The sequence below is a fragment of the Pongo pygmaeus genome, chromosome 16, assembly GCF_028885625.2.
Source record: "Pongo pygmaeus isolate AG05252 chromosome 16, NHGRI_mPonPyg2-v2.0_pri, whole genome shotgun sequence".
NCBI classification, from domain to species: Eukaryota; Metazoa; Chordata; class Mammalia; order Primates; family Hominidae; genus Pongo; species Pongo pygmaeus.
The window spans coordinates 68,363,397-68,391,342 of NC_072389.2; the positions used below are offsets into that span (position 1 = coordinate 68,363,397).

The 27,946-nt window shown below is 45.4% G+C and overlaps 1 long non-coding RNA gene across 1 annotated transcript in view; it reads right to left on the bottom strand.

The window, feature by feature from the left end:
- The window catches only part of LOC134738240 (uncharacterized), a 59,981-nt gene that overhangs the window by 19,453 nt on the left and 12,582 nt on the right, over positions 1-27,946 (bottom strand). The window contains exons 2-3 of the long non-coding RNA XR_010123842.1: positions 3,447-3,524; positions 2,538-2,730 (exon numbers count right to left, since the gene is read on the bottom strand). This is a non-coding gene — a long non-coding RNA (uncharacterized LOC134738240). The remainder of the gene's footprint in view (positions 1-2,537; positions 2,731-3,446; positions 3,525-27,946) is intronic.

Genomic DNA, 27,946 nt, shown 5'->3' on the forward strand with positions numbered 1-27,946 from the left:
TCCCTCTCCCTCTCCCCCTCCCCCTCCCCCTCCCCCTCCCTCTCCCTTCTTCGGTCTCCCTCTCCTTCTGTTTTCGGTCTCCCGCTGTTATCGAAGCTGGACTGTACTGCCATGATCTCGGCTCGCTGCAACCTCCCTGCCTCGGCCTGCCGAGTGCCTGGGATTGCAGGCGCCCGCCGCCACGCCTGAATGGTTTTTGTATTTTTGGTGGAGACGGGGTTTCACCGTGTTGACCGGGCTGGTCTCCAGCTCCTGGCCTCGAGTGATCTGCCCGCCTCGGCCTCCCGAGGTGCTGGGATTGCAGACGGAGTCTCGCTCACTCAATGCTCAATGGTGCTCAGGCTGGAGTGCAGTGGTGTGATCTCGGCTCGCTGCAACCTCCACCTACCAGCCTCCTGCCTTGGCCTCTTAAAGTGCTAAGATTACAGCCTCTGCCCCGCCGCCACCCCATCTAGGAAGTGAGGAGCATCTCTGCCTGGCCGCCCATCGTCTGGGATGTGAGGAGCCCCTCTGCCCGGCCGCCCTATCTGGGAAGTGAGGAGCGCCTCTGCCCGGCCGCCCATCGTCTGGGATGTGAGGAGCGCCTCTGCCCGGCTGCCACCCCGTCTGGGAGGAAGTGAGGAGCGCCTCTGCCCGGCTGCCCCGTCTGGGAGATGAGGAGCACCTCTGCCCGGCCGCCCCATCTGGGAGGTGAGGAGCGCCTCTGCCTGGCCGCCACCCCGTCTGGGAGGAAGTGAGGAGCGTCTCTGCCCGGCCGCCCCGTCTGGGAAGTGAGGAGCGCCTCTGCCCGGCCGCCCGGTCTGGGAAGTGAGGAGCGCCTCTGCCCGGCCGCCCCCTGTGGGAAGTGAGGAGCGCTTCTGCTCGGCCGCCCCGTCTGGGAAGTGAGGAGCGCCTCTGCCCGGCCGCCCCGTCTGGGAGGTGAGGAGCGCCTCTGCCCGGCTGCCACCCGGTCTGGGAGGAAGTGAGGAGCGCCTCTGCCTGGGCGGCCCCGTCTGGGAGGTGAGGAGCGCCTCTGCCCGGCCGCCCCCTCTGGGAAGTGAGGAGCGCCTCTGCCCGGCCGCCCCGTCTGGGAAGTGAGGAGCGCCTCTGCCCGGCCGCCCCCTGTGGGAAGTGAGGAGCGCTTCTGCTCGGCCGCCCCGTCTGGGAAGTGAGGAGCGCCTCTGCCCGGCCGCCCCGTCTGGGAGGTGAGGAGCGCCTCTGCCCGGCTGCCACCCGGTCTGGGAGGAAGTGAGGAGCGCCTCTGCCTGGGCGGCCCCGTCTGGGAGGTGAGGAGCGCCTCTGCCCGGCCGCCCCCTCTGGGAAGTGAGGAGCGCCTCTGCTCGGCCGCCCCGTCTGGGAAGTGAGGAGCGCCTCTGCCCGGCCGCCCTGTCTGGGAGGTGAGGAGCGCCTCTGCCCGGCTGCCCTGTCTGGGAGGTGTACCCAACAGCTCCGAAGAGACAGCGACCATCGGGAGCGGGCCATGAGGACGATGGCGGTTTTGTTGAAAGGAAGGGGGGGGGAAGTGTGGGGAAAGGAAGGAGAGATCAGATTGTTGCCGTGTCTGTGTAGAAAGGGGTGGGCATAGGAGACTCCATTTTGTTCTGACTAGGAGAAATTCTTCTGCCTTGGGATGCTGTTGATCTATGGCCTTTCCCCCAGCCCCCTGCTCTCTGAAACATGTGCTGTGTCAACTCAGGGTTAAATGGATTAAGGGCGGTGCAAGATGTGCTTTGTTAAACAGATGCTTGAAGGCAGCATGCTCTTTAAGAGTCATCACCACTCCCTAATCTCAAGTACCCAGGGGCACAAACACTGCAGAAGGAGGCAGGGTCCTCTGCCTAAGAAAACCAGAGACCTTTGTTCATGTGTTTATCTCCTGACCTTCTCTCCACTATCATCCTATGACCCTCCCATATCCCCCTCTCCGAGAAACACCCAAGAATCATCAATAAATACTTCATAAATTAAAAAAATAAAAATAAAAAATAAAAATAAAATTAAAAAATAAAATAAATAAATAAATAAATAAATAAATCTGTTGATGAATATAGAAGTGGTAGTCTCCCAAGTAGCTGGGATTACAGGTGTGCACCACCACTAATTTTTGTATTTTTAGTAGAGACGGGGTTTAACCATGCTGGCCAGGCTGGTCTCGAACTCCTGACCTCGTGATCTGCCCACCTCAGTAGAAGTGGTCATCCAAATAAAATAGCATTATATAAAAAGAATTGTATTGATCTATTCAAGTGTTTCATCTCCTGTTGCATCTATTTATGCTTCATCTCTTCTAGGTTTTTGAATTTGTTGCTATAGAGTTACACCTGCATTTGCCTACAATTATTGTAATTTTCTGCATCTATGATCACACCTCCTTTCCTCATAGTTAATCTCTTCTATTTTTGCTTTCATTTTCTTTTCTCTTCAGTCACTTTTTTGTCCATTTTTTTTCTATTTACAAAAATGAGAATGATGTTTAACATTGAAATCTGGTTATTTTAAATCTTATGTATATATTTTGAATAACTGAATAATGTGTCCACCCTCCCATCTTGACCTACCTTGATTGTCACAATTCCTTCAGGGTCCTGACTCTTATCTGAAAAGATGACATCGCCACTGTGGGAGAAGAGATGCTGCTGGACTGGGAGTTCCTTGCAGAGGAGGACTCGGGTTCCCAGTACCTGGCAGAGACAGGGCTGGGCACTGAGCTCAGGCAAGCACCTCCACCTAATGTTGCCTTAGGTTCCTCATCTGTAAAATGGGGAGAATACTTAGCCATATCCATTTGCTACGAGGATTAACTGGAAAAATACTTTTAAAGCACTTGATCCATAGTAAAAACTCAGTGGACAGCTATTATTAATAACATTTTGACATGTGCCTTCTCTGTCTTTTTCAACTATGCAAATGTATGTTTGCAAATAGATACACACATAATAAAAATGGAAGCTGAGTCCCAGGATACTTCTAGAATAAGGAATAAATGCTATTATTTCAGCTCCAGCAGAGTGGAAAGTGGAAGCAGAGCAGCAAGTGGAAGCAGAGCTCGGCTTGCATCCTGCACCCTGAGTCCCACACAGGGCACTGCGCATCCCTCCTCAGCAACCGGGCTGCAGCCTTCCTCCCATCTAGAGGTGTAAGTGCCTCCTAAACTCACATGGAGGATATTAAATGGACAGGATCAAAGAAAACCTAGTTTATGTGTTTTCATTAAATGTGACCCATATTTACTTACTCTTACTCCTTGATGCAATCATTCTTTTCAGAATGAAGCGGAGTTCACTATTCCCAGTGTCACAGGATATAAGCAATTTAAATGCATTCTAAGGATATTGTTTTAAATTAGACTGCCCAGACAGGCTGGATAAAGGAAGGTTAAGACAATCATCCCATCCTCTCTGTTCGCAAAACAGTTTATGAGGGATCTCAGAGCACTTCTATATTCTAATATTTATTAAATTTCTTACCTAAATTGTATAAAACTTCTTTATCATTTGAGTATGTTTCTGTCTGTCCCACTTGTGCCCATTCTTCAGCTTCATTGCCTAGAGTCAGACACAAAGTAGATACTTTCAGTGCTCTTTGAACAACTGAGTGAATGAATGAATGAATGGGTAAGTGACTTCCTGCCCAAGGTAGAAGGTAAAACATGACTAAACTCAGAACTAAAACCCAGATCTCCTGACTCCCAGCCAGGTTCTTATATTTTTCTATGCTTTCATTGGGTTGACTTGTATCTTGTACCAAACCCAAATGAGTTATCAGTCCTCCTCAACATCCATTCACTCATTTAGCAAAGGGATATTGAGTACCTACTACGTGGCAGGTGCTTCTTCTAATAGTTACACACAGAGAATTGGGGGTATTGATTTTGGCTATCACTATTAACAGAGTCAAGATGTCCAAGCCATGCTTCCAGGGGAGGGGACCCACTTCCCTTCTCATCCCTGCTTTAGCTCAGTCTGATAGAAGAGTCAGGACTTCAAGGTGGGGGAATGGAGGGAGAAATATTGATCCCAAAGGCTTCCTGTGCCCTAATCCCTCTTTTGGTACTGCATCCTAGTACGCCCTTATGTTCCCTGTTCATCTCATCACCTACAGCATGGCCTGTCTTCCCACACGTTTACATTTCTTAACACGTTCTGACTTCCATTCTGGTTATCTGGCATGTAACTCGTCTCCCCACGGAGATTATCAGCACCATGGGCTCAGGGTCCATGTCTAATTCACCTTTGTATCCTCAACAGTGCCTGGCATGACTTGTATCTTGGACCAAAGCCAAATGATTCAGCAGCCCATTGTAAATAAATGTTAGAATAGATATTGCTTAATCCTTGTTGAATGAACGAATGAATATGTAATGGAAGGAGAAAATGTTATCTAGAGAGGTGGGAGCTGGAGAGAACAAAACTGATCAGCAAAAGAAAAGAAGTAGAATTCTGGAAGGCAGAAGACAAAAGAGAAAAGGAGAGAGCTAATAAACACGATAGGAAACTGCATAAGTAGAAACAGCCAAGGGACTTTTTAAGAATGAGAGGAAGAGGGGTTAATATTTGAATCTGCAACTTGTAGGGTACAACGGAACCACTTTTCACTGTTATGCTCAACTTTCAGTGAAGTCTGCCACACCTTCGGGTACCCTGTATGGTGACGTTTTCTGTGGGAAATCAAAGAAATGCAGCTGTGTTGTACATCTGGAATGAAGCCAGAGAGAATAGGGATGGGGAATTGATCCATCCACGGAACTAATTCAGCAGAAGCTGGTGCTCAGAGCCCAGGTGACAAAGAAAACTTCAAGCCCATTTCCTGATCCAAATCCCTGGGAAAATTAGCAATGAAGGGAAGGAGAGAAAGCGGTTCCCACCATATATGGGATGGAGTTGAGGCTATTTCATTTGTATCTTAATGGCCAAAGAACTTGACACCTGGCATACAAATGAATGCATGAATGAATGATAAATTAATTACTCTTAAGATGTTAATGTATTATAGTAGTTTAGTGTCCCCAAAACCATTTTCAACTACCATCAATGTCTTACAGAGTGGCCTCAGGGTTTCTGAGAGAGATGCTTTTGAGCTGAGGCAGTCATTTGGGGGCCCTTAAAATTTATGGAGCCAAATTCCAAGGACCTTTTCAACCCTATCTTACCTGATAGGTCCCACTGAAGCCACAGGTGGATGGCCAGAAGTGTCGACCATTTGCTGCAAACTGACCCAGGGGGAGTGGCAGGAAACTAGGCAATAAAAAAGACCTGATTTCCAATTCCAATTCATGAGTTCGCATGACCCTAAGCAAGTAAAACTGTGGAAATACCACTGTATCTACCCATGACAAGTCTTGTTGGGAGGAATCAACGAAGAAGCTATCTGGGAAGTCCCATCTAAACCGCTGTCTCGGAGCTCATGCATTTCATTCTTTCTTGGGCACTGATCATATTGGATTTCATTCCAAACACAATCCTTGGTTTCCTTGGACAACCTTTATTCAGTTGCACCCTAAATTCCAAACTGAGAGTGGGAAAATGCTGGTTTGGAAGTGTGGAGGTCATGGAAATAGATGCACAGGCACCTGGCTTAAAGAAGTGATGACAGAGAACAAAGAAGGTCACAGCAAGGGAATCTGAAAAAACAACAACTCTAAGGACAGAACAGACTGAGCTATTTATAGTGCTATAAAACTCTATCACCCCATAAAATTTAATAATCCCTAAAAGTATCTCTGGGGAGGTAAAGAACAGCAGAGCAGTTTCGGCCAAGTCAGTGATGGCCCAGGTGGCTGCTAGGTCCTTTTTTAGTGCTCAAACGCACACCACAGACAATGGTTTCACAAGTGTGTTCACAAGGGTGGCCTTGAGTCAACAAAGAAAAGGTTACATTGCATTGTGCTGTGTTTTACTAAAGAAGGTATAGGTGAGGCAAGTTTTAGAAAGATATCAATTAAAAATGGTAGCAAAGTAAAGTGGGAAGGTCATGCAGACTTGGATTCAAATCCAGCTCCATCCTGACCTGGCCCTTGAGGCACACAGGTTACCTAACACCTTGGAGCCTCCATTTTCTTATGTGACAATGGGAATAATAAGAGCTGCCTCACAGAATTCTTGAGTGACTTAAAAGACATAACAGGCCAGGCGCAGTGGCTCACGCCTGTAATCCCAGCACTTTGGGAGGCCGAGGCGGGAGGATCACTTGAGGCCAGGAGTTCGAGACCAGCTTGGGCAACATGGCGAAACCCCGTCTCTACTAAAAATACAAAAATTAGCCAGGCATGGTGGTACACACCTGTAATCCCAGCTACTTGGAGTCTGAGGCATGAGAATTGCTTGAACCCGGGAGGCGGAGGTTGCAGTAAGCCAACATTGCGCCACTGCACTCCAGCCTGGGCGACAATGCGAGATTTTATCAAAAAAAAAAAAAAAAAAAAAAAAGACATAACATAGACTGGAGCCAGCGCAGATGTTGGTCTTGAAAGTGCAGGCCTCAGTTATCAGGGAAACGTGCAGATCTAAAGCCCTGGATCTCTGTCACAGTGCTGGGCAAATCAAGCATTGCATCATGATTGATACTACCATAGCTGCGGGTGCTACTACTACTATTACTGCTACAATCATTGTCGTCAATCTGTTCCCATGGAGAGATGAAGGAGCGACTATTGATTATACTGGTAGAAAAGCAATTATTTTCTTTGTGTGTTTGTTTGTAGAGACAAGGTCTCACTATGTTGCCCAGGCTGGTCTCAAACTCCTGGATTCAAGCAATCCTCTCACTTAGACCTCCCGAAGTGTTGGTTTGACAGCCATGAGCCACTGCACCTTACCGGCAATTATTTTCAAGGCTGAGATGAGCTCTGAGTTCACAAGCCACCTCCTCAGTGAAAACTCCTCTCACCACAGGCCTCTCCCTGGCAGATGGCCCCGCCCTTCTCTGCACTCCCTAGGCCTTTGTTCCTACCTCTGTACGACTGCCTTGTCTTCCTGGAGATGGCGTTCTGTGATGGGTAAGAGCACTACAGTGCACTCAGGCAGACTGGGTTCAACTCTCTATGCCATCTTGGCCAAGCTATTTTATCTCTCTCTGTGCCTCGTTTTTCTAATCTGTAAATGAAGGATTATAAAATACCTACCTCATGGGGTCAAGTATGAGGCTGAGGTGAGTTATATGGTAAATTTCTTGGAATGATGCCTGGGGACACAGAAAGTGTCACCCAATATTAGCTTATTACTATGTATATATAATATATATACATATTTATATGAATATATACATATGTAATCATATGTATATACATATATGTATATATAACATACATATAATATATAACATATATAAATATATTACATATATTTATATATTACATATGTATAATATGAATATGCACATAACCTATTCATATATATAAATTCATATTTAATATGTAATATATTCATATTTTCATATTATATTACATATCCTATATTACATGTATACATATAAGATGTATACATTATATATATTATATACATGTGTATATATAAATATACACGTGTATGTAACATGACATCTCATACAAACAGATGCTTGGTGAATGTTTTATGAATGCATGTACGAAAGTAGATGAACTGGGAGAAATTCTTTGAGTATTTCAATGAATTGCTGGCAGCTTTGCTGGAGAGGCTGTGACCTTTCCTTTCTAATTAACAGGCTCATGGAGGTGGGGAGAGGGTTGGGGGCTGGGGAGTCAGCAGTAGACACTGAAGCCCTTTCTTAACTGTACCAGACACCTTGTCTCATGACAGCACAGAGGAAGAATTCAGAGAATCAGACCCCCTCTCCTGAACATTCAGGAGAAGAATTGCATCTGCCACCCTATATAAATATACAACACAGCAGGGATTAGTCTCCTCCTCCCTATAGGAAATCACTTATTCCCATATTTTGTTTTTGCCCTTCTCTGCCTTTATAAGATGATAAATCACTAAAATGGAATGTGGCTTCAAAAAGCCAAAAGTGCATTATTTACATTTTTCAGCCAACTCAGCAGATCTTCACATCGTGGGAACTCCCAGTGCCATGGAGACTTGGAAAGGTCCCAGGAGCCCCTCACCAACTATTCCCTCAGAGCTAGAGGCCTGGAAGCTATGGCCTCACGTGTCATTCCTACCCCTCTCTGCTCAGATGCTGAGAAGGGTCTGGGGACTCTCTAAATGACCCACTACAAGCAAAGAGCCCTGTTGGGAGCTTGAGAGACCTGGACTAAAATCTCATGCTGCCTCTTACTGGTTGTAAGCAATTGGACAAGTTGCTTACCATTTATCCTGATGTGATTATTATGCATTGCACATCAAAATATCTCATTACCCCATAAACATATACACCTACTATGTACCCATAAAAAATTTAAAAATTTAAAAAATTATCTGAGCCCCCATGCCTGAATCTGTGAGTGCAGGCACTATCCCTAGCTCCTAGGACTGTTACATGGGCTAAATGATACTCAGGCGTGAAGTACTTATCACCTGCAGAGGGGAGGTGTATGGAGCTTTCTTTGGCCTACATGGGACTATAGGGTCCCTGGAAAGACGTTGGTGCCTGAGTCAGAGCCCTTCATGCTAATGCCAGCTCATTAATTCATTGTGGAGCTTGTGCACATCATTCATGCTCTCTGCCTCAGTTTCCTCCCTGCAACATAGGGGCAAAAATAGTTGTCCATGCCAGGCATGGTGGCTCACACCTGTAATTCTAGTACATTGGGAGGCCAAGGCGAGAGGATCATTTGAGGCTTGGAGTTCGAGACCAGCCTGGGCAAAATAGCAAGACTTCATTCCTATGAAAAAAAAAAATGTAGCTCCACATGGTGGTATATGGCTGTAGACCTAGTTACTTAGGAGGCTGAAGCAGGAGAATCGCTTGAGTCAGGAGTTTGAGGTTACAGGGAGCTATGATCGTACCACTGCACTCCAGCATTGGTGACAGACTGAGATCCTATCTCTAAAAATAATAATAATAATAATTGTCTAACTTACTTCCCAAAGTTACAAGATTAAAAAGTTAATTAACATCCCTTGTAAGTTTTTTTTAAGTAAAAACTGTTTAATTCATTTTTTCTAAAGTAGCAAAAGACTAGAATTTCTTTGAATTAAGTAAGGTTTCTACTGTGGCCTTTGATTAATCATAGTAGATTGCCTTTTAAGCCATGAGAGCCACACTCAGAGAAAAGGCTTAAATGGCTTTAATTCCCACTATTGTGTGCATGACTGATACCGAATCCTTTACTGAAACAAATTCTGATGGAGCAGAGGAGGGAATAAGCACGGGGCATCTGTGGGCTCAAAATGAGCTCCACAGAGGGGTACCTGAGGGCACCAGAAACACACTTTGCCAACTCGCCCACAGCCTTTGGGCAGGTCTGGACACACAATTGTTTTAATGTCTGTGTCGTGTTGTCCTCTCCCAAGTCTAGCTGACCCCATCCTTTATAAATGGAGAGGCAAGAGCTGGTTATGATAAGATATCTGGTTTCAGAAACAAGTGCTTTTGCTCCAAGTATTCCAGCAACAGCAGCCTGGCGTCCCTGGCCTACCCAAATCCAGGACAAGTGTTCCTGCCAGTCTGCAGCCATCCATCTCTCCAGGCTTATCTACAAGTCATCATGGAAGTTAAAGAGCTGCTGGTGGCCATGGTAGCCTGCCTGGTCGCATGACCTCAATCCTCTCTCTGAACCAGCAAAGTTCCCTGACCCACGAGTCTCACAACAACAATTCCTGTCTCTTGTCATCAGGTTCAGATGATGAGCTCAAAGCATGCCCCAGGATGAGCCAGGAATGTCTTTGTCTGACTTGGCAAGTGGTTTCCCTGCCCTGCAGTGGCCAGAATGTGGGAGTGGAAAATTATTCTTGTTTCCTTCTGGAAATGACCACATTCGCCAGGGCCAGGCGCAAATCCACAGTCTGCCCTGAAGGGAGATTTGCCTCCTCTTCAGAGGACAGAGGGAGACTTGGCCAAGCTTGCTTGGGAAATCAAAGTGTCTCCCAGCTGCCATGTTCTAACCCTAGGCCACACAATGAAACCAGAAGGGCCCCATTGAACGAGAATGGGTCTCACTCATGAAGCCACTTCACTTCTGCACACAAGACCATTCCTTGGATATTGCAGACACCCCCAGGTCTCTGCCACTGTTGCTATTGTTGACACACTCCTCAACTGGTGCTCACAGAGCGGGAATAGATCCAGGAGAGGAGCCCAACTCTTATCCTCCAGGTCCACTGCTCCAGGACATGAGGCGGGGAGAAGGAAGGGAGATAGCACTGTCCTGTCATACTGACCCCAGAGAAATGTGAAACACTTTTTCTCAATCCTTCTCTGTAGAGGTGAAACATACCAAACCTTCCACAGGGTTTTTATTAAACTCTACGAGTAGGATGAAAGAACAGGGAAAGGAGCAGAATTAGTATTTATTCAACAAATACTTAATGAACCAGCATTATGTGCCAGGCACTGTGCTGGCCGTGGGGCAGACGTGAAAGAGCTAACCCCTGACTTTAGGGGGTTTGATAAACCCAGGTGCTAAATGAATGGTCCGTGGTTCCCAGGGAGCACACCCACTCCACCCCTTCCCACCACTTCATCTCAACCCCAGTCATTTCACAATTAAAAAAAAAAATGAAAATCTAACACACATTTGTTCTCCCATGTGAGCTAGGAAGACCCAAACTCCCACAGGCTAAAAGTTTATGATAACAGGCATGATTAATTAGTAGTTGTCATGAAAATGGAATGTCATTAATTATGCAGTTTGAAACTGTTCAAGTTCACTTCCTCCAAAATTAAATCCTAAAACTGTAGCATCTGAAAACCACATATGCTTGACTCATACTTGAGTCGTACACAACACTCACATACTAAATATTATCTACAAAACAGGTAGCGTTATCAATTTGTGTGTGTGTGATGTGGTAGGAGTGGTTGTGCTCCTCACACAGAAGGATGCCGGAGCACATGACTTATTGTTTAAATCGAACACACAGTTGGTACCTCTATTTTTAAATGCTGTTATAGCCAGACCGTTGTCTAGTGGATGACGCTCCCATGGACCCCACAACACATGTAGGGTGCCCACAATAGTTAATTGTTGCATAACAAATCACCCCAAAATGTAGCAGCTTCCATACTAATCATTGGAAATTTCTCCTGATTTCTGTGGGGTAGGGATTTAGAGAGGCTCAGCTGGAGGTGCTGGCTCAGGGTCCCTCCTGAAGTGCTGTCAAGGGGCTGCTGGGGCTGCATGTAAGTGCTTGCTGGGACTAGAGGCTCCAATCTGAGATGGCTCACTCACAAGAATGGCAAGTGGGTGCTGACTGTTGGCCAGAGGCCTCCGTTTCTCTCCATATGAGTCTTTCTACAGGGCTTCTTGCGTGTCTTTATGGTATGGTGCTGGCTTTCTCCAGAGTGAGCAATGCAGGAGACTGAGGCTGAAATGGCAATGCCCTTTACGACCTAGCCTTGGTCCTAATTGTCACTTTTATCATATTCTGTTGGTCACACAGACATCCTTGATTCAATGTGGGGAGGGCTTTCATACAAAGGCTTGAAAGCCAGGAGGTGTGGCTCACTGGGGCCATCTTGGATGCTGAGCACCAGTGGTATTCATCATCGCGATGCTTCGGGCAAACCTCCCTGCCGTCCAATGTAGGCAGGCAGGGGGATGCTTCCATTTATCAAATCTCTGCATACTTGTGTGATGCTACATGTAAATGGACACATTTTAGAGAATTTTGTAGCAATAAAACAGACAATACCAAAACTCCAACAAACATCATTCAGCCTGTTTTTGAACACTTAGGAACCTCTGGACTACACTACCCACAGGTTACCGCTGTTAACATGCAGGCATATGGCCTTCCAGGTTTTTTCTATGTCCTTTCCACTGCCTCCACCTGAAGCATTTAAAGATGTTTCTGTCTATCCCATTCTAGCCTATCTTAAGTCTTTCCTTATCCTCTGTTCCCCTTCAGCTGTTGTCGTATTTCTCTTATGTCCTTCACAGCCTAACTTCTGAAATGATGTGGCTAGACTCACCTCCCACTTGCTCCTCAAGCCACTGGATGTGGCTTCGGTCCCCACTATACCGTGGAAATTGTCCTTGCCACAATCATCAAAGGCCTTGTAGTTGCTCCACCCAATAGACGCCATGATGTCCACTTTTTACCTGACCTCTTAGCACCATCTGAGGGTGCTGACCACAGTCTTCCTTCCCTGGCATTTTTTTACTTCTCTCATCACTCCTTCCCAGTCTCCATTCTGGGCTCCTATTCTTCCCCCCACGTAAATGCTGGGGTTCCTCCAGCCTCATCCTAGCTCCATTCCCCACCCTGCTCGTGTTGCCAGGGCAGTGTTGTCCATCCCACACCTTCATTTATCAGCTAGAAGCTGGTGCTTTGTAAATCTATGTCTCTAGCTCAGGTCTCTCTCTTGAGCTTCAGACCCACACAGCCAGCTGTTTGGCGAATGCCTTTAGTCAGATGCCAAACTCAAACTGTTGAAAGCCAGATTGATCATTTCCCCGACACACTGGCTTCTTTATCTTCTCCTACCTCAGGAAATGGCACCTTCATCTACGCAGTTGCCCAAGCCAGAAACCCAGGCATAAATTATCCTTGACTCCTCCCTCTCCTTTGTCTCTCACTCCATCAGTTACTGTGCCTGTAGATTCTACCTCTGATGTATCTCTGGGATCCATCCACCTCTCTCCATTCCTACTCTCAGTTCTCTGGTACTATTCACTATCATAGCCTCGACAGCCTCTGAACTGACCTCCCTTTCTCCAGTCTTACCCCACAATTTGCTTAATCACTCTTGTATCATGGGATGTTTCGGGGGTTTGTACATGATTACACTTTTTAAAAAAATGTCTGGCTACTTGTGTTCTTTTTTTGCTTGGATTTGGATTTCATGATATTCATATATTTGACTCTAGGGTAGGCTTTACCAATAAAGAATCGCAAATAATCATCCAATTCCCTTCTATACAGACGAAATCTCCAGCTAGGTGTTCTAGATTCTAGAGATTGTCATTCCTCAACCTGCCAATCGAAGCCCTCCACAACCCAATCCAACTACATCTATCCAGCTTCATTCCCACTTACATAGCAGTATCCGCCACTTACTCTTTCATTCTCTGATGCATCTGATCATTCCTTCACATAAGGCTTTGTGCTAAGGAATACTCTCACTCCACATGTCTGTACCTTCATGGCATGCTTCACCCCACCTCCCAAATTACATTTAACTTCTGAGTCTAGGCATTTGCTCAACACCACCCTGCTTCCTGGAATGTCCTCTTTCACCCCCTTCCCAGTGACCAAGTCTTCATCTTTGGATGTAAGCCCACCTTCACTGACTATCCTGGTCCACAGTGATCCCTGTGCCTTTCTTTTTCTTTTCTTTTCTTTTTTTTTTTTTTTTTTGAGTCAAAGTCTTGCTCTGTCGCCAGGCTGGAGTGCAGTGGCACGATCTCAGCTCACTGCAACCTCTGCCTCCCAGGTTCTAGCAATTCTCCTGCCTCAGCCTCCTGAGTAGCTGGGACTACAGGCGTGTGCCACCATGCCCAGCTAATTTTGTATTTTTAGTAGAGACAGGGTTTTGCCCTGTTGGCCAGGATGGTCTTCATCTCTTGACCTCGTGATCTGCCTGCCTCAGCCTCCCAAAGTGCTGCGATTACAGGCATGACTTGTGCCTTTCTTATCTCTTCTCTCATTTCAAAATGTAATCACCTTATCTTGCCTTGTTATTTAATTCTTTCTCGTATCTGTAGTTCCTCAGCTATATCAATACTGTCTCCCCCTCTCAACTGTAAACTTCTGGAGAATCAGAATCATATTATTCATTTTTCTCTTTCTAGAAAATTAGACAAGTAGTTAATTACTTATCTGAGCCTTGAGCTCTTTATAGCTAAGACTGGGAGATAATAATTCCAGAATCATGGGGTGGTTGTGCGAGTACTTGTAGTAAGGAATGAGAAAGTGCATGGTGCTGTGCCTAGCACATAGAGGGTACCCAATAAATGTTAGTTCCCATTCCCCCAATATCTATTCCTGAGCTGAGGGTACAGTAACTACGAAGTAATTATTTGCAAAATGAACAAGTGAATGATGCATAAGTAAATGACAAAGAAGTCAAAGAATAAAATGATGAATTCTGACTACACAAGAGAGGCAGTGCCAAAGAAACCGAGTGCCTTTCCCTGGCTGGCAGGGGAGGGCATTCTGCTGGGGGAGACTGTGGCAGGGCTATGTGCTACTGGGCTTGAGATCATGAAATGTCGATTAATGAGAAATCAAGTTTGATTTGGATATTGCTGCTACAGCCAGCTGATTATTGTACGTTTGACTGAGTTTGTGATCTGTCAATATCCCCAGAAGAAAGTAGTGGCAGGCATGTGTTTCTTATAAATGGAAAAACAATTATTGTGTAAATCAATTTTCACTGGCATAGGCCTGGCTCCAGGCTCTAAAGAAATGAGAATATGTAGGTCTCAGAGCCCAGGCTATAAATATTTGTTTCTGCACTGTCACTGGTATTTGTAGCAAGTCCTTTTTCACGAGTGGGCATTCTATGTGTTTTGACAAAGGCGTAAAACTGTTCCAAAGGCACTGAAGGCCACAACATAAAAGGTCTTTAGGGAGTGCTCAGAGAAGGGGGTGTCATTTTCAGATGCTGACCATTTGGCTTTCTAGCTTCGTCCGTGGAGCTCATGGCACTAATTTTGAGTTCACTGTGGAGGGAATGCCCTTTGTGGTTGGCTGCTGTCAGCAGTGACAGTGAGCCCCTCCCCTCCCTATCTGCCCCACAGAAAGTGACAGAGGTGGCAGATTTCTCTAGCCTTCTTCTGACCCCTTTCTTCATTCTGTGCTCCCCTCTCCACCACTCCCAACCACGTCTCCTCAACTGCATGAGATGCTCTTGAAGAAGGGGGATTATGGTTAGGGACATCAGCCTTGGCACACTGATATTCCATAAATGCATGAACAATTTGGAGAAATTTTTTTATGTGGCCACAAAATGGCAAATCCAGAAGGAACTTCACAGATCACCTACTTCAGGGATTCCTTGCAAAGGTCCATGGAAGGCAGCTTTAGGAAGTAGTAGGCCAGGCAACAGTCACTGCTTTCCTCCAATCTCCCTTCATGGGCAAAGGAGGCCTGTCCCACCCCAACCTCACAGAGTGGGCCTGGCTCTGGTTCCCACCTGACATGGGGTGCTTTCACTCCCCATTAAGTCAAGAAAAGCCAAGAAGGCCAGTCTTGCTGCCTTCGTCAAGACCCAGAACCACCCAGCCCTAGCCTCATTCACCCTCCCCCAAGGGTCTGCGCCTTGTGCTGTTGAATGAACACTCAGCTGTTTATCTAGCATTTGACTCTCGCTGTGTTTTTTGTTTGTTTGTTTTTTCTCTTATTTTTAGTCTTTCTTTACCCACATTTAGAGAACAGGAAGTCCTGAAAGGATCGCTCTACTAAATCATCTTGACTTAGATATTTATGTGAAATTGTGTTTTAAAAGAAAATTAAAACCAAGGAAGATACAAAGTTTTCACACGTTTCATTTGGCACTTAAATTAATAGCCAAGTAACCAGAAGAAAAAAGCAGGAAGCCACACCGAGAGAAAGAAGGACTATACTGGGTCCTCACTTAGGAATCCACTGTTAATTCGCCACACGATCTTCAGGGCCGAGGGTGTTTTTTTTGTTCTTGTTTTTGTTTTTGTTTGAGAAAAGATCTCACTCTATCACCCAACGCTAGAGTGCAATGGTGCAATCCTACCAGCTGGCCCTCCCAAAGTGCTGGGATTACAGGTGTGAGCCACTGCGCCCGGCCTTGTGTGCCAATTATTTATTGCCTTGTCTCTCCCTGTTAAATTGAGACCTCTTCCAGTTCTAGAAGTCTGTGATTCTCTAACCAAATATCAACATAGCCCAGCGTCCTCGGAGCCTGAAGCAGGATCCTGGGTGTCTCCTTCTCACTGGCCCCCGATTCTCAAATGACTGGCCTGGCCGCCACCTCTAGGATTGCCATTCCAGAAATTACAGAATTTAACAGTCTCTTTGGGTCTGATAGGGCAAATTATTGCTCAAACGCTATTTATCTTTTTCCTTTTTCTTCCTCCTTTTTCTCTGACCCAAACTTGAATCCCTCACGAGTGTTTTAGAAAATCCCAACTAAGGGGCAAGTGGAGTTTCTAAAGGAAAACAGGAGTTACCATCTCCAATCCAGACATTGCAGCTAGCGAAGGTGGTATTATAACTTGCACAAGGCCACTCGGCAAGTGGAAAAGTCAGGAGGGAACCCAGAGCCCTCTGCCTCCACAGCCCACACGCCTCAGCACAGCACACACTGCCCGGGCATGTACTGGGGCTCTGAGACTGGCAGGAGCCAGCACTGGAAAGATCACTCCATGCCCACTCTGTCTGCTCTGGGCGCAAGGCCTCCAACAGGGAGCCACAGCAGCCCCCAGGGTGTGTGCCAACAATTGCTGCTCACATCCCACGTTTAGGGCCAACTTCTACAAATACCCCCTCAATCTTGACAGTTGGGCATTTTATTCTACAAATACCCCCTCAATCTTGCAGTTGGGCATTTTATTGAAGTCATAGGGGGTGAACTTTGCAGATCAAGCCTAATCATCTCCCCCTGTTCCTCCACTCACCATCATTTAATCCTTGAGGCAATGTTATAACCTCAGAACACAGCTCCTTTGCCAAGGAAAACAGCTTACAACTTTGTCATTTTCTTGGATTCATAATTCCCAGCTCAGGGCAAAAGGGCAACGTTCCTTCTTACCACCCCTGAAGCCTCTCTCCTCTGCACCCCTCTCTCCCTTCAGGCCCCTGTCACCCCTACTGCCTGGACCCTCATTACCGCCCCTTCCACACTCACAGCAGCCCACACCGGGAAGGAAGAGATCAGTGTGTCGGCATTAAGGGTAGTCTTTTTTTTTTTTTTTTTTTTTTTTTCTGAGACTGAGTTTTGCTCCTGTTGCCCAGGCTGGAGTGCAATAATCGCAGCTCACCACAACCTCTGCCTCCCGGATCCAAGCGATTCTCCTGCCTCAGCCTCCCGAATAGCTGGGATTACAGGCATGAACCACCACACCCAGCTAATTTTGTACTTTTAGTAGAGACAGGGTTTCTCCATGTTGATCAGCCTGGTCTCGAACTCCCGATCTCAGGTGATCTGCCCACCTCGGCCTCCCAAAGTGCTGGGATTACAGGTGTGAGCCACCGTGCCCAGCATGGTATTCTTTCCCATGGGGCCTTCCTATTTAACGGAGCACATTCTTTAAGCGTTTGCATATGCACACACATACACACTTACACACAACGTTTACTGTTTTTCTAATTAGCTGGCTAAAATGTGTCCATCATGGAAAACTTGAAAAGTACAAAAAGACCAAGAAGAGAGTCAGAACCCATAATCCCACCACTCATAAACCCTCCATTAACTCTTTACCTTATTTCCTTCCAGTTCTTTGTCTGAGTGTGTATGTGTGTGTGAATGTATCTTAGTGTGTATGTGCTCAGTTCTGTGTCTTAGTGTGTATATGTGTTCTAGACTACCTATGTATGTATGTGTATATGTAGTCTACATATACGTATATGTATATATACGTATGTACATACTATGTATGTATATATAGACTACATATATACACACATACATAGGTAGTCTAAAACACATATACACACTACTATATATACGTAGTCTAGAATATGTTTCCAGGTGACATTGTTTCATTGCTGCACCTGCCAGTTCCTGCTCGCATACCACAATGTTTACACTCTTGCTGTGTTATAATAGACTTAATTCCTAGTGGGCCAAATCCTCCATCATCACCCTTTTTTCAACATTTTAAAAATTATTCTCAACTACTTCTTTTTCCTGATGAATTTTAGACTTATTGTGATAAACAACTAATTGTAGACTTATTGTGATAAGCCCATTATGAATTGCAGGTTCATTAAATTTATAAATTTATTGGGTAAAATTGGCATCTTACAGTATTCAGATTTTCTACTCAAAAAAATAATATATGGCTATCTATTTAGTCAAACCTTCTTTAATATCTTCAATAAAGTTCAAAGTTTTCTTTCAAATGGGTCCTAAACATTCTTGTTGAGGTTTTTATAAATTTTTTATTTTTTGTTGAGCCATTGGGAATTGGGATCTTTTTCCTCTAAATGTTTCTAATTTGAACTATGGTTTGGAAAAAATATTCTGCATCTAGCTATTATCTTACTCTCTGAATAATTGTAATACTTTTTCATGAGTTACTGTACAACTTCAAGAATCACGTTAATAGTAATAATATCAGTGATCTTATCTCAATTTACCATGGATTATTTTTATGTCATTAAGGATCTATTTTTCTAATCTTAGTTCTTAGACTTTTAAATCAAGAATGGGTATTGAAATTTATCACATACGTGTTCATTATCTGTTGAGATTATTGTATCTTTCTTATTTTACATGTTGATGTTAAGAATTACCTCATAATTTTCTAACACTAAAATATCTTTACATTTCTGGAATCAAAACTCTTTTATTTCTGGTGAATTTTTTTTTTTTAGAGACAGGATCTCACTCTGTTGGCCAGGCTGGAGTACAGTGGTGCAATCATATCTCACTGCAGCTTTGAACTCCCAGGCTCATGCCATCCTCCTGCCTCAGCCTCCTGAGTAGCTGGGATAACAGGCATATGCTATCACACTTGACTAGTTTTTTTAAAAAATATTTTGTAGAGATGAGGGGTCTTGCTATGTTGCCCAGGCTACTTTCCAGCTCCAGGCCTCAAGCAATCTTCCCAAAGCACTGGGATTACAGGCATGAGCCACCACACCTGGCCCCTCTGGTGAAATTTTAAAATGCACTATTGAATTTGATTCATTTATGTTATATTTAGGATTTCACAACTGCTATACACACAAGTGAGATGACTTTACAGCAGCATGTCCCAAAGTGTGTTCTACAGAACACTGTTGCTGTGAGCTGTGCCACTAGAAATGGAAAGAGAAGAAAAGACATTAAAAGGGGGAGAGAGGAAAGAAAAGGATAGGAAACGTCTGGCATTGCAAGGTTTGGGAAATACTATATGTCCTTCCAGGAGATTCACAAGGTACGTTCTCATTTTAAAGATTCTAAGATCTGCTAGAGTTAAGAGCAAGGGAGCACGCTGTGCTTAAATTTGTATAATCCAGCATTTCCCAACACGATTGATCACAGAGCCCCTATTTCACATAATTCCTCTTAACATCCTGCAGAACTCATGTCTGAGGCATGCCTTTTGGAAACAGTGTCTTTGTCAGTTTTATTATCAGAATTACACCATATTCACTAGAAAGGCTCTCCCTTGTCTGAACTTCTAATAAGAGGCTTATAAATCAATTAAACTCCATTGCTGCTACCCTACACCATAAGACATTTATTGTTTTCTGTAGTCATCTTCCAACTTAAGCTCATGCCTTTCACTTTTATGATTCTGAGATATTGTCTCACTCCACTGGGTTCCTCTGGAATCTCAAGCATGCAGAAAATCTCTGAACCTTCAGATGGATCGAGTTTGGAATAGTCTTTATTTAACCTTCCCACTGTAGTTGAGTGGATCTTGCTCAAGCTTCCCCCAGTTCACCAGGCTATATGGCCTTGTCCATCCACCCGCAAAGTCTTCCTTCCAAAGCAGCCTGTCTCATCAACTCAAAGTTCCCTGTGGGGCCCAGGTGACATTTACACCATCCCTTGCCCTGCATTCTAAAGCTATCTGCTCCAAATCACTATCCCCTTTGCTCACTGTCCTTCCAACTCCAAGGTCTCATTTTTCGTACAAATACCCAATAGTTACTCAAAACTCATCAACACAAGTACTGACAGACATGTTATTAGTTACCAAAAAAAAAAGTTTCCAGAAGTAAAACCCTTCTAGGCATTGTGGAGGATATATTGATTTACCTTATGGCCTCTGCCCTTGAGGAGTTCCAATTCTTTCGAGGTAGATAAGTAAGTATCAAATCACTGCATTAAAGCTTTTGACCCAGTGGCTGGCAGAGAAAAGGCTCAGTAGCCATTGACTAACATTACGTTGAATGTAGAATGGTAAGTGCCATACTGGAGTTCTGTGTAAAGCGTGTGGTTAATCTTCTGAAAAATTTGCAGATCAGTGACTTTTGAACTGGGTTTTAAAGATTGAATAGGAGCTCATGCTTCAGAGCAAGGGGGCGATGCAACATGTCACAGCTGGATCAGACTTTCCAATGCTCTTTTCCATATCAACCCCACTTGATCCTCACAGCACTGTGAGGTAGACGTCATTGTTGCTGAACCCATTTTACCGTTGAGGAAGCTAAGGATCACTTACAGCAGTGAGCATGTCCAGATCAAAAGATTCCAGGGAATCCCAGCACTTTGGGAGGCCAAGGCGGGCAGTTCAGGAGGTCAGGAGTTTGAGACCAGCCTGGCCAACATAATGAAACCTCGTCTCTACTAAAAATACAAAAATATTAGCCAGGTGTGGTGGCAGGTGCCTGTAATCCCAGTACTCAGGAGGCTGAAGCAGAAGAATCACTTGAATCCGGGAGGTGGAGGTTGCAGTGAGCTGAGATCGTGCCATTGCACTCCAGCCTGGGTGACAGGGCAAGACTCCATCTCAAAAAAAAAAAAAACAAGATTCCAGGAAACATGAGCAGCTGTCTCAGCACCCTGATGGCAAACATTTATTTTTACAAGGTGCTGAGGTCCCGGGAAAACAAGGTAGGTGTGGTCCCTGCATTCATGGAGCTTGCAGGCTAAATTCACAGAACTGTAGGCCTGCAAATTCTTCCTGCTTAGAGGTCCTTAGCTCACCAATTAGTGAAGGGGCTAAAGACATTACTTTTTCCATGGATGGAAGCTGTGCCCACATTGAGTATGGGAAAAAAATGATCCCCCCAGCCAGAGCGGGAGACCTGCAGACACTCTCAAAGCGGTGGTGCTCACCCCTAGCTTATATCTGAAGCACCGGAGAATCATAAAAATACTGGTGCCAGGCCCACCCAGACCACCAAAATCAGAAAGTGGTTTGGGTGGGAGTGGGCAGTACTTTTTTAAAAGTGCCCCACCTGATTCTAATGTGAAGCCATCATTGTAAAGCAGTGTTCTAAGGAAAAGGTTGGGGCAGTGTAGGACACAGTTAGGATATTCTAATTCTGGTTCTTCATTCCTTCATCCCTTGCCTCCCCATGTCCACCCCAGCAGCTCCCTTCTCCTGATCCTATTTTCAGAGGGCCCACGTCTGCTCTATCCCAGCTACCTAACACAGGGACCAAGATGTGCTCCTGGGACCATCACCACCAAGGGCTTGACTTCTAACTCTCAGATCCCAAAGTTACATTCAAAAGGGGCCTTCAGAGGGATGGCTCCTGGTAATACGGGTGGAAGAATTAGGCAGAAGAGAGCCAACATGCAACGGGCCATTAGGGATTTCTGTTCAGTCGCATCACAGTCTGCTCAGCTAAACTGTAAGGCTGGGCCTGGTGTACAGAGGTAGGCCAGCTCTCCCTGGTGGGACCACTCTCTCCCCACTCACTGCCTCAGAGGTGTCAGGGTAGTGAGGAGAGGCTCATATCCTGCTTTTTACCCATGGCCAGGTCAGCCCCAGATGCAAATCCCAAGGGAGACCAGGGCCTGGAGCAGGCAGGCGCCAGCCTAACTGGGGAGCTCATTCACCCTCCGACTACTCACCCTGCTGTCCTAGGCATTTTCTCAGCAATTCAGGGAAGGAACAGCAGTGCCTGAAGTCCTTCAAAACTCTACCCAGGCAAATGGTGTTATGGGGTTGCCCTTCCCTTTGCGGAGTTCAGCCTGCTCTGCCCCACACCACATCCTTGGTGCTTTCCTAGGAAGGAGGTGATTTCCTCCAGCCAACAGCAACTGGAACATATTCTGGAATTCATCTGGATTCACTGAGAGTGTGAGAGGAGGTGGACAAGGGCATGGAACCAAGGTCACAGAGCAGTGCAATCCAGTTAACCTGATGCCACCTGATTAAGCCATTGAGATTGCGTATTACAGGAACAGAAGTCAGACTTGGGCTGTCAGCTTATCGGTTGGTCATCACTACTATCTTCCAATGTACATATTTCCAGAAATGATTCATTGCACTAGATCCCTGTAGACTTAAGACAGTGATGTAATGTGAAAAGGGATCTGTAAATGGAAATCCTTCCTGTGAATGCAGAGCATTAGATTGTAGATTTCCCTGGCCATCCACTGAATGGAGGTAGGGTCTGTGCTGAAGTCTGACTATTGCACCTTCCTGGCCTCATTTCTTCATCTACAAAACCAAGAATACTACTGCCCCCAGAACTGCTCCCCTAGGATGCTTTGAACATGAATAAGTTATTGATGGCAGAGAACAGGCTAATAAATCAAACATTCCCATCATGTCTGTTTCCAATTTCTCCTTTCAGTGAACATTTATTTACTCATCGTCTGCAGCATGGAGCAGCATGCCCTGCTCTGCTAATGTTCCTCTTTTGTGTGTCAAAGGCAAAAAGCAAAGTCTCAGAATCCACACTGCTTAGATTTTAATCCTCTCTCCACTTCCCAGCTGGGTGACCTTGGATACCTTAAATCTGTGCCTCAATTTCCTCATCTGTTAAGTGAAGGTAATAATAGTATCTACCTCATAAGGTTGTTATCGAGAACAAATGAGTTAATACACATAAATGGCTCAAAATTATTGCCAGGTGCAGTGGTGCATGCCTGTTGTCCCAGCTACTTGGGAGGCTAAGACGGAAGGACCACTTGAGCCCAGGAGTTCAAGGCCAACCCAGACAATATAGCAAGACCTCATTTCTACATAAAAGAAAAGAGACAAAGAAAAAAAGAAGGAAGGAAGGAAGAAAGAGAGAAAGGAAAGAAAGAAAGAAAAGAAAAAAAGAAAGAAAAGAAAGAAAAAGAAAGAAAGAAAGAAAAAGAAATTGAACAAGCACATAGTAAGTGCTCAATAAACTCTTACTACAAGGATAATGATTAATACATAGCACTCTCATATAATGAGCCCAACAGAAACTTATTTAATTTGCTTATTTGGCACCTAAACAGAGTTCCCAAACTTGTCTGCTGATTTTTAAAAATTACCCAAGGTGCTTGTTAAAAATAGAGGTTCCAGGCCCCCACCCTGAAGATTCTCATCCAGCAGATCTAGAATGGAACCTGGGAGCCGTATGTTGAACAAATACCTGCATTATCCTAATGAAGGGTTTAGGGGACCAACTGCTTCTCTAATGGGACCAAGAGCCTAACAGGACTAAAATCTGTGGTTTTTTGCTTCCCCTTCCTCACTCTCTCAATTAATCTGAAATGCCAGAGGGGGGAAAATGCTTGACTTAGGAGCTTTAGGAAAGCTCATCTTTTCTTCCCCATCCTATCTAATGAAGAGAGGCTTCCTAGAAGAGGTGAGGAGACTTCCAAAAGGACTGGCACAAAGGGAGAGTCCTGGGCTGAGACAGGAAGGTGGTGAGTTGTTGCAAGATTTGAGACAACAGGAGAGGAAGGAAGGATGGGCCAGGGAGGCCCAAGGGCCTCACATATGCAGAGTCCTAGGCGGCATGGTATCTGGGCAGCCTCTCCAGGGATCTTTCCTTCCCTTTACCACCATTATGCTTTGGATAAAATCCTGAGGGGCCCAGTAAACTATAGGCCCATTCTCCCAGAAATTCTGCCCCATTTGTTGAACCATGTGTTCATTTCTTGAACCACATCTCCTGAGCATTTTCCTGGGACTGGGAACACAAAATTGAGTGTGAGAGTGTTTGACAGAAAGCTTCTCTCCAGGGAGAAGCTTGGTGCCTAGCAGGAAGGTCATGTGAAAAGATATTAGCAATGCAACACAGAAAGCGTGAACTAGTGGCATGCAGAAAGAGCCAAGGGAGGCCGGGAGCAGTGGCTCACATCTATAATCCCAGCACTTTGGGAGGCCGAGGCAGGTGGATCATTTGAGCCCAGGAGTTTGAGCCCAGCCTGGGCAACATAGCAAGACCTCATCTTTACAAAAAATTTAAAAATTAACCTGGCGTGCTGGCAAGTGCCTATAGTCCCAGCTACTCAGGAGGCTGAGGTGGGAGGGTTGCTTTAGCTCGGGAGGTCAAGGCTACAATGAACTGTGATTGCACCACTGCACTCCAGCCTGGACGACAGAGCAAGATTGTATCTCCAAAAAAAAGGCCAAGGGAGCCCCAAGGAAGGAGGACCTCTTCTGGGGAGGGAGAGGATTACAGTCTTACAAAGCTTCTCTAAGGTGTTATGCTGGGTCTTGAAGGATAAAAAGGAGCAATCAGACTGCTAGAGAAAGCAAAGGCATCCTAATAAAAAATCAGTCAAAGGAAAGACACCAAGGTGTAAAAGGGCACAGGTATGGCTGGAATGCAAAGGGCTGGGCATGGGGCTGGAAAGGTGGGTGGGTCTGGGACCTGAATATCCCTGGGTTCCAGCCCAGAAGGCTGGGCTTTCCCCTGCAGCTGATGGAAACCACTGAAGAATTTGGTGAACACAGCTTCTATTAACAAGAGAATAGCAAAAGAGGGCAGGAGTTGTGGGAAATAGACCAGGACAAATGGAGTGTGAGTTACCAGTGGGGTCTCCACAAAGAGAGGTCCAGGAGGTGAATATAAATAAAAGCCTGAGGCCAGAGAGAGGTCCAGGCTAGAGGTGAAGATTATGGAATCTTATCATGAAGGTGAGAGTTGACGCTGGGGCAGAAAAGGGAGCAACCCCACCCCCAGGAGAGCACACAGAGATGAGAAGGCCATAGGATGGCATCTGCCACCAACAAGGTCATTCCCTTCCATGGAAAATCCAGCCCCTTGCTAGTCCAGGAGGACTAACAAGGAGGCATTACCCCCCGTAATTTAGCCTTCTGCAAGGACCTGCTTTACCCACTATCAAATTCTGGCCCAGTTCTGCCTGAGGCCAAATTACACTCAGTGTCATCTACTGGACAAGTCTCTACGGTGAAGGAAGTATGGCATCACGGTTGCTTTGTAACTTCCCAAACGTGTCTTCAGAGCTCGGAAACAATGAGCAGGGACCTATTTCCAGCCCTAAATCTCTATAAAGGAAAGGGCCATTACCTCTAGAGCATGCTGGGCAGGTGGGGGCAGGGTGCTAGGAAATGTCCCCTTCCCCTCACCCAAGATTTCCACACCTACCTGCAATCATGCTTTAAACTCCCCTCACCCAAGTCACATTTTTACAACCATACAGAAGTTCATAGGGCTGTTACCCTGGGCTGCTTAAGTCAACAGGTATTTACTGGTGCTGCAACTCTGTACTCTTTAAATATCTCTCTAGCTTTCCACCTGTCACCTCTATTTTGATGACTGCCACATCTGCCTGATGAGCAAGACTCTTAGCTGTTTCAGGTATTTCCAATTGCCAGCAGGACATTTACGATGAAGAGATATAGTAGATCTTTGTTGTAACAGCGAGAGTTCTGGCGTCTGAGTGTCTACGTTTGGAACCCTGTTCCACCTCTTACTAGCTATGACCTTAACTATTCTTCGCCTCATGTTCTTTATCTGTAAACTGAGAATATGAAAGTGCAACCTCATGGGGCTGTGATGAAAGAAAAACACTCATGCCTAAATCTCTACAGCAGTGCCTGGCACACAGTAAGCAAGCGATAAAAACGAGCTGTAATTATTACCTCCAGTCAGAAGTTCAACTCCCATCTCAGACTCTTATGTCCAAAATAGAAACTTGGGCCCTTAATTCTGGTCCCGTTCCTCTACTAAGAAGCTCTGGGTGGCACTTACTTAACAGACAAGAAAATGAGGCCCACGGTGGCAACATGACGTGCTCAAAGTCACAGCGCAAGCCAAGGAGAAAGCTGGGGTCTGGATTCCTCATCCAGGGCCCTTCTGTCACTTCCTACTGTTACTGGGAAGTGTGGGGTCTTTGGTTTTTAGTCCTTCTGGAGGAAAGAATTTGGCTAAGAAACCAATTAGTAAAGTAAGCAAAAGGAAATAAGAGTAAACTCCCAGAGAGGACTGGACTCATCCGGCTGGGAGCAGCCCTGATACTTTTGTGTTGCAGTTTTTATTATGCCAGACTGTTTCTTTAAGCTCCTGCCTCCATCTTAAGACTCCACCTTTTTCTTTGTTTAGTTTTCTGCTTTTGTTTCAAGTCTCCACCTTTGCTCCTGCCTAGTTTTCACCCAGGTTTGTGGAATTGCCCTTACTGTCGTTGATACATTTGTGCAGGGATGGATAATCAATATGAATCTTACCTAATGGTGGCCTTGCTCATGTACCGCCACCACAGAAGGGTCACAGGTGGGTTACAACTGTACTTACTGTGCCTGTGGATTCCTTAGGAATATTTTCTTTGCCCTTTTTATCTTTCTATTAATATGTAGCTAGCTACATTTTGACAGGTTAACTACAAAATTACAAGACGTCTTAAGCAGCGTTTGGGGGCACTTTTTCTGCATTGGCATTTTCCCTCCTCTCTGTTTATATTTAACATACATGTTTTAAGTAGTCTCTGGAACATAAAATTTTCCAAAACTTCCTCCCCAGGGGCTCTATTTTTGTTTATGTCTAACTATTCATCTACTCTAACAGTGTGTGCCCCCTCGCACCAGCCCAGCCACCCAACAGGAGGCTGCCGGCACCTGCAGAGAGTCCCTGAAGAACAAATTAGACTTGGTACCAAAATCACCCTAGCCATTTATCGGAAATGTAGATTCCTGGCATCCTCCTATTAGATTCTGATTCAGTAAGTCTAGGGTGGGGCCCTAGATCCACATTTTAACAGGCACAACCAACCCTGTACCCCCACCAAGTGGCTTGGATCCAGATGGTCCCCACTTCGAAAAGTGCCTCTCAAGGGCAAGTTGATGCATGTGCCTCCACTAGAGATGAAATCCTGAACAGAGCCCAGTGAGGCCCTCTGGCCAGCCTGGGCTGCACGCCTTGCAAACACGCTTGTAGGTGCAATTACTGGGCATGGCTGCAGTCTCTGAGTGGCATTTCAGAAATTTGGTCACATTCTTTCATACTCTCATCCTAGAAAGGAACGCTGCCCTTTCAGACAAAGATGCACCTGAAACCCTGCAAAATCAGCAGGACATCCAACCCCAGGATTATCATTCCACTGGACATTGTTTACTGCAATGGGAATTCATCGGGAGCTTGTGGGATTGTGGGTAATCTTATTCATAGCACCTGCCTCCTCTGTGGGTGACCTCATCAAAGTCTCCTGAAGCTTATCCCCTCTCCCATCCATCCTGCGACTGACACTGAATATTAATACAGCTTCAGAAGCTTCTGTCCTTGCTCTCCTATAACCAGTGACCATGTGGCCCTATGTTCCTCCCCCTCTCTAATCTGGGCCCTCAGACCCTTTCCAGAGGGACACAATCAAAGCAGAATGGAAGCTGTTTGAAGAAAGAACAAATAGCTGAAGAGCAATTTGCAGAGATAGCAGCAAGAATTACAGTTCTTTTTGTCTGCTTATTAACGGGCTCCGGCTAAGTATCAAATGGGAGAAGAGAATGCATTCCCAACACAGTAAGTGGCTGATTTGGAGATGTTATTAAAAAGAGTTGACAGAATTCATTCAGATTGTGACTAATTTAATTTTGGAGGGCTTTAAGAGTTCTGTTTACTTCTCAGCTCATGGTTCTCTCGTGCCCAGAACTTGTACCCCAGGCCTGTGTTCGTTCATTTCCATTTCCGAATTATCACAAGGACACAGAGATAACAAGGTCTGGTGACCAGAATATGGCTGTGGGACCTAAGAAATACTGTGATAACTGTCCTACAGCAATCTGGGGTCGGCTTTTGCATCAGCAGTATGGCTGGCAGCAGGAAACACATACTGTGAAATCACAGATAACAGGTTTCATCCCCAGATCTGCTGGTCACTGGCTGTAGGGCCTTGGACAGGTCACTTAAACTATCTG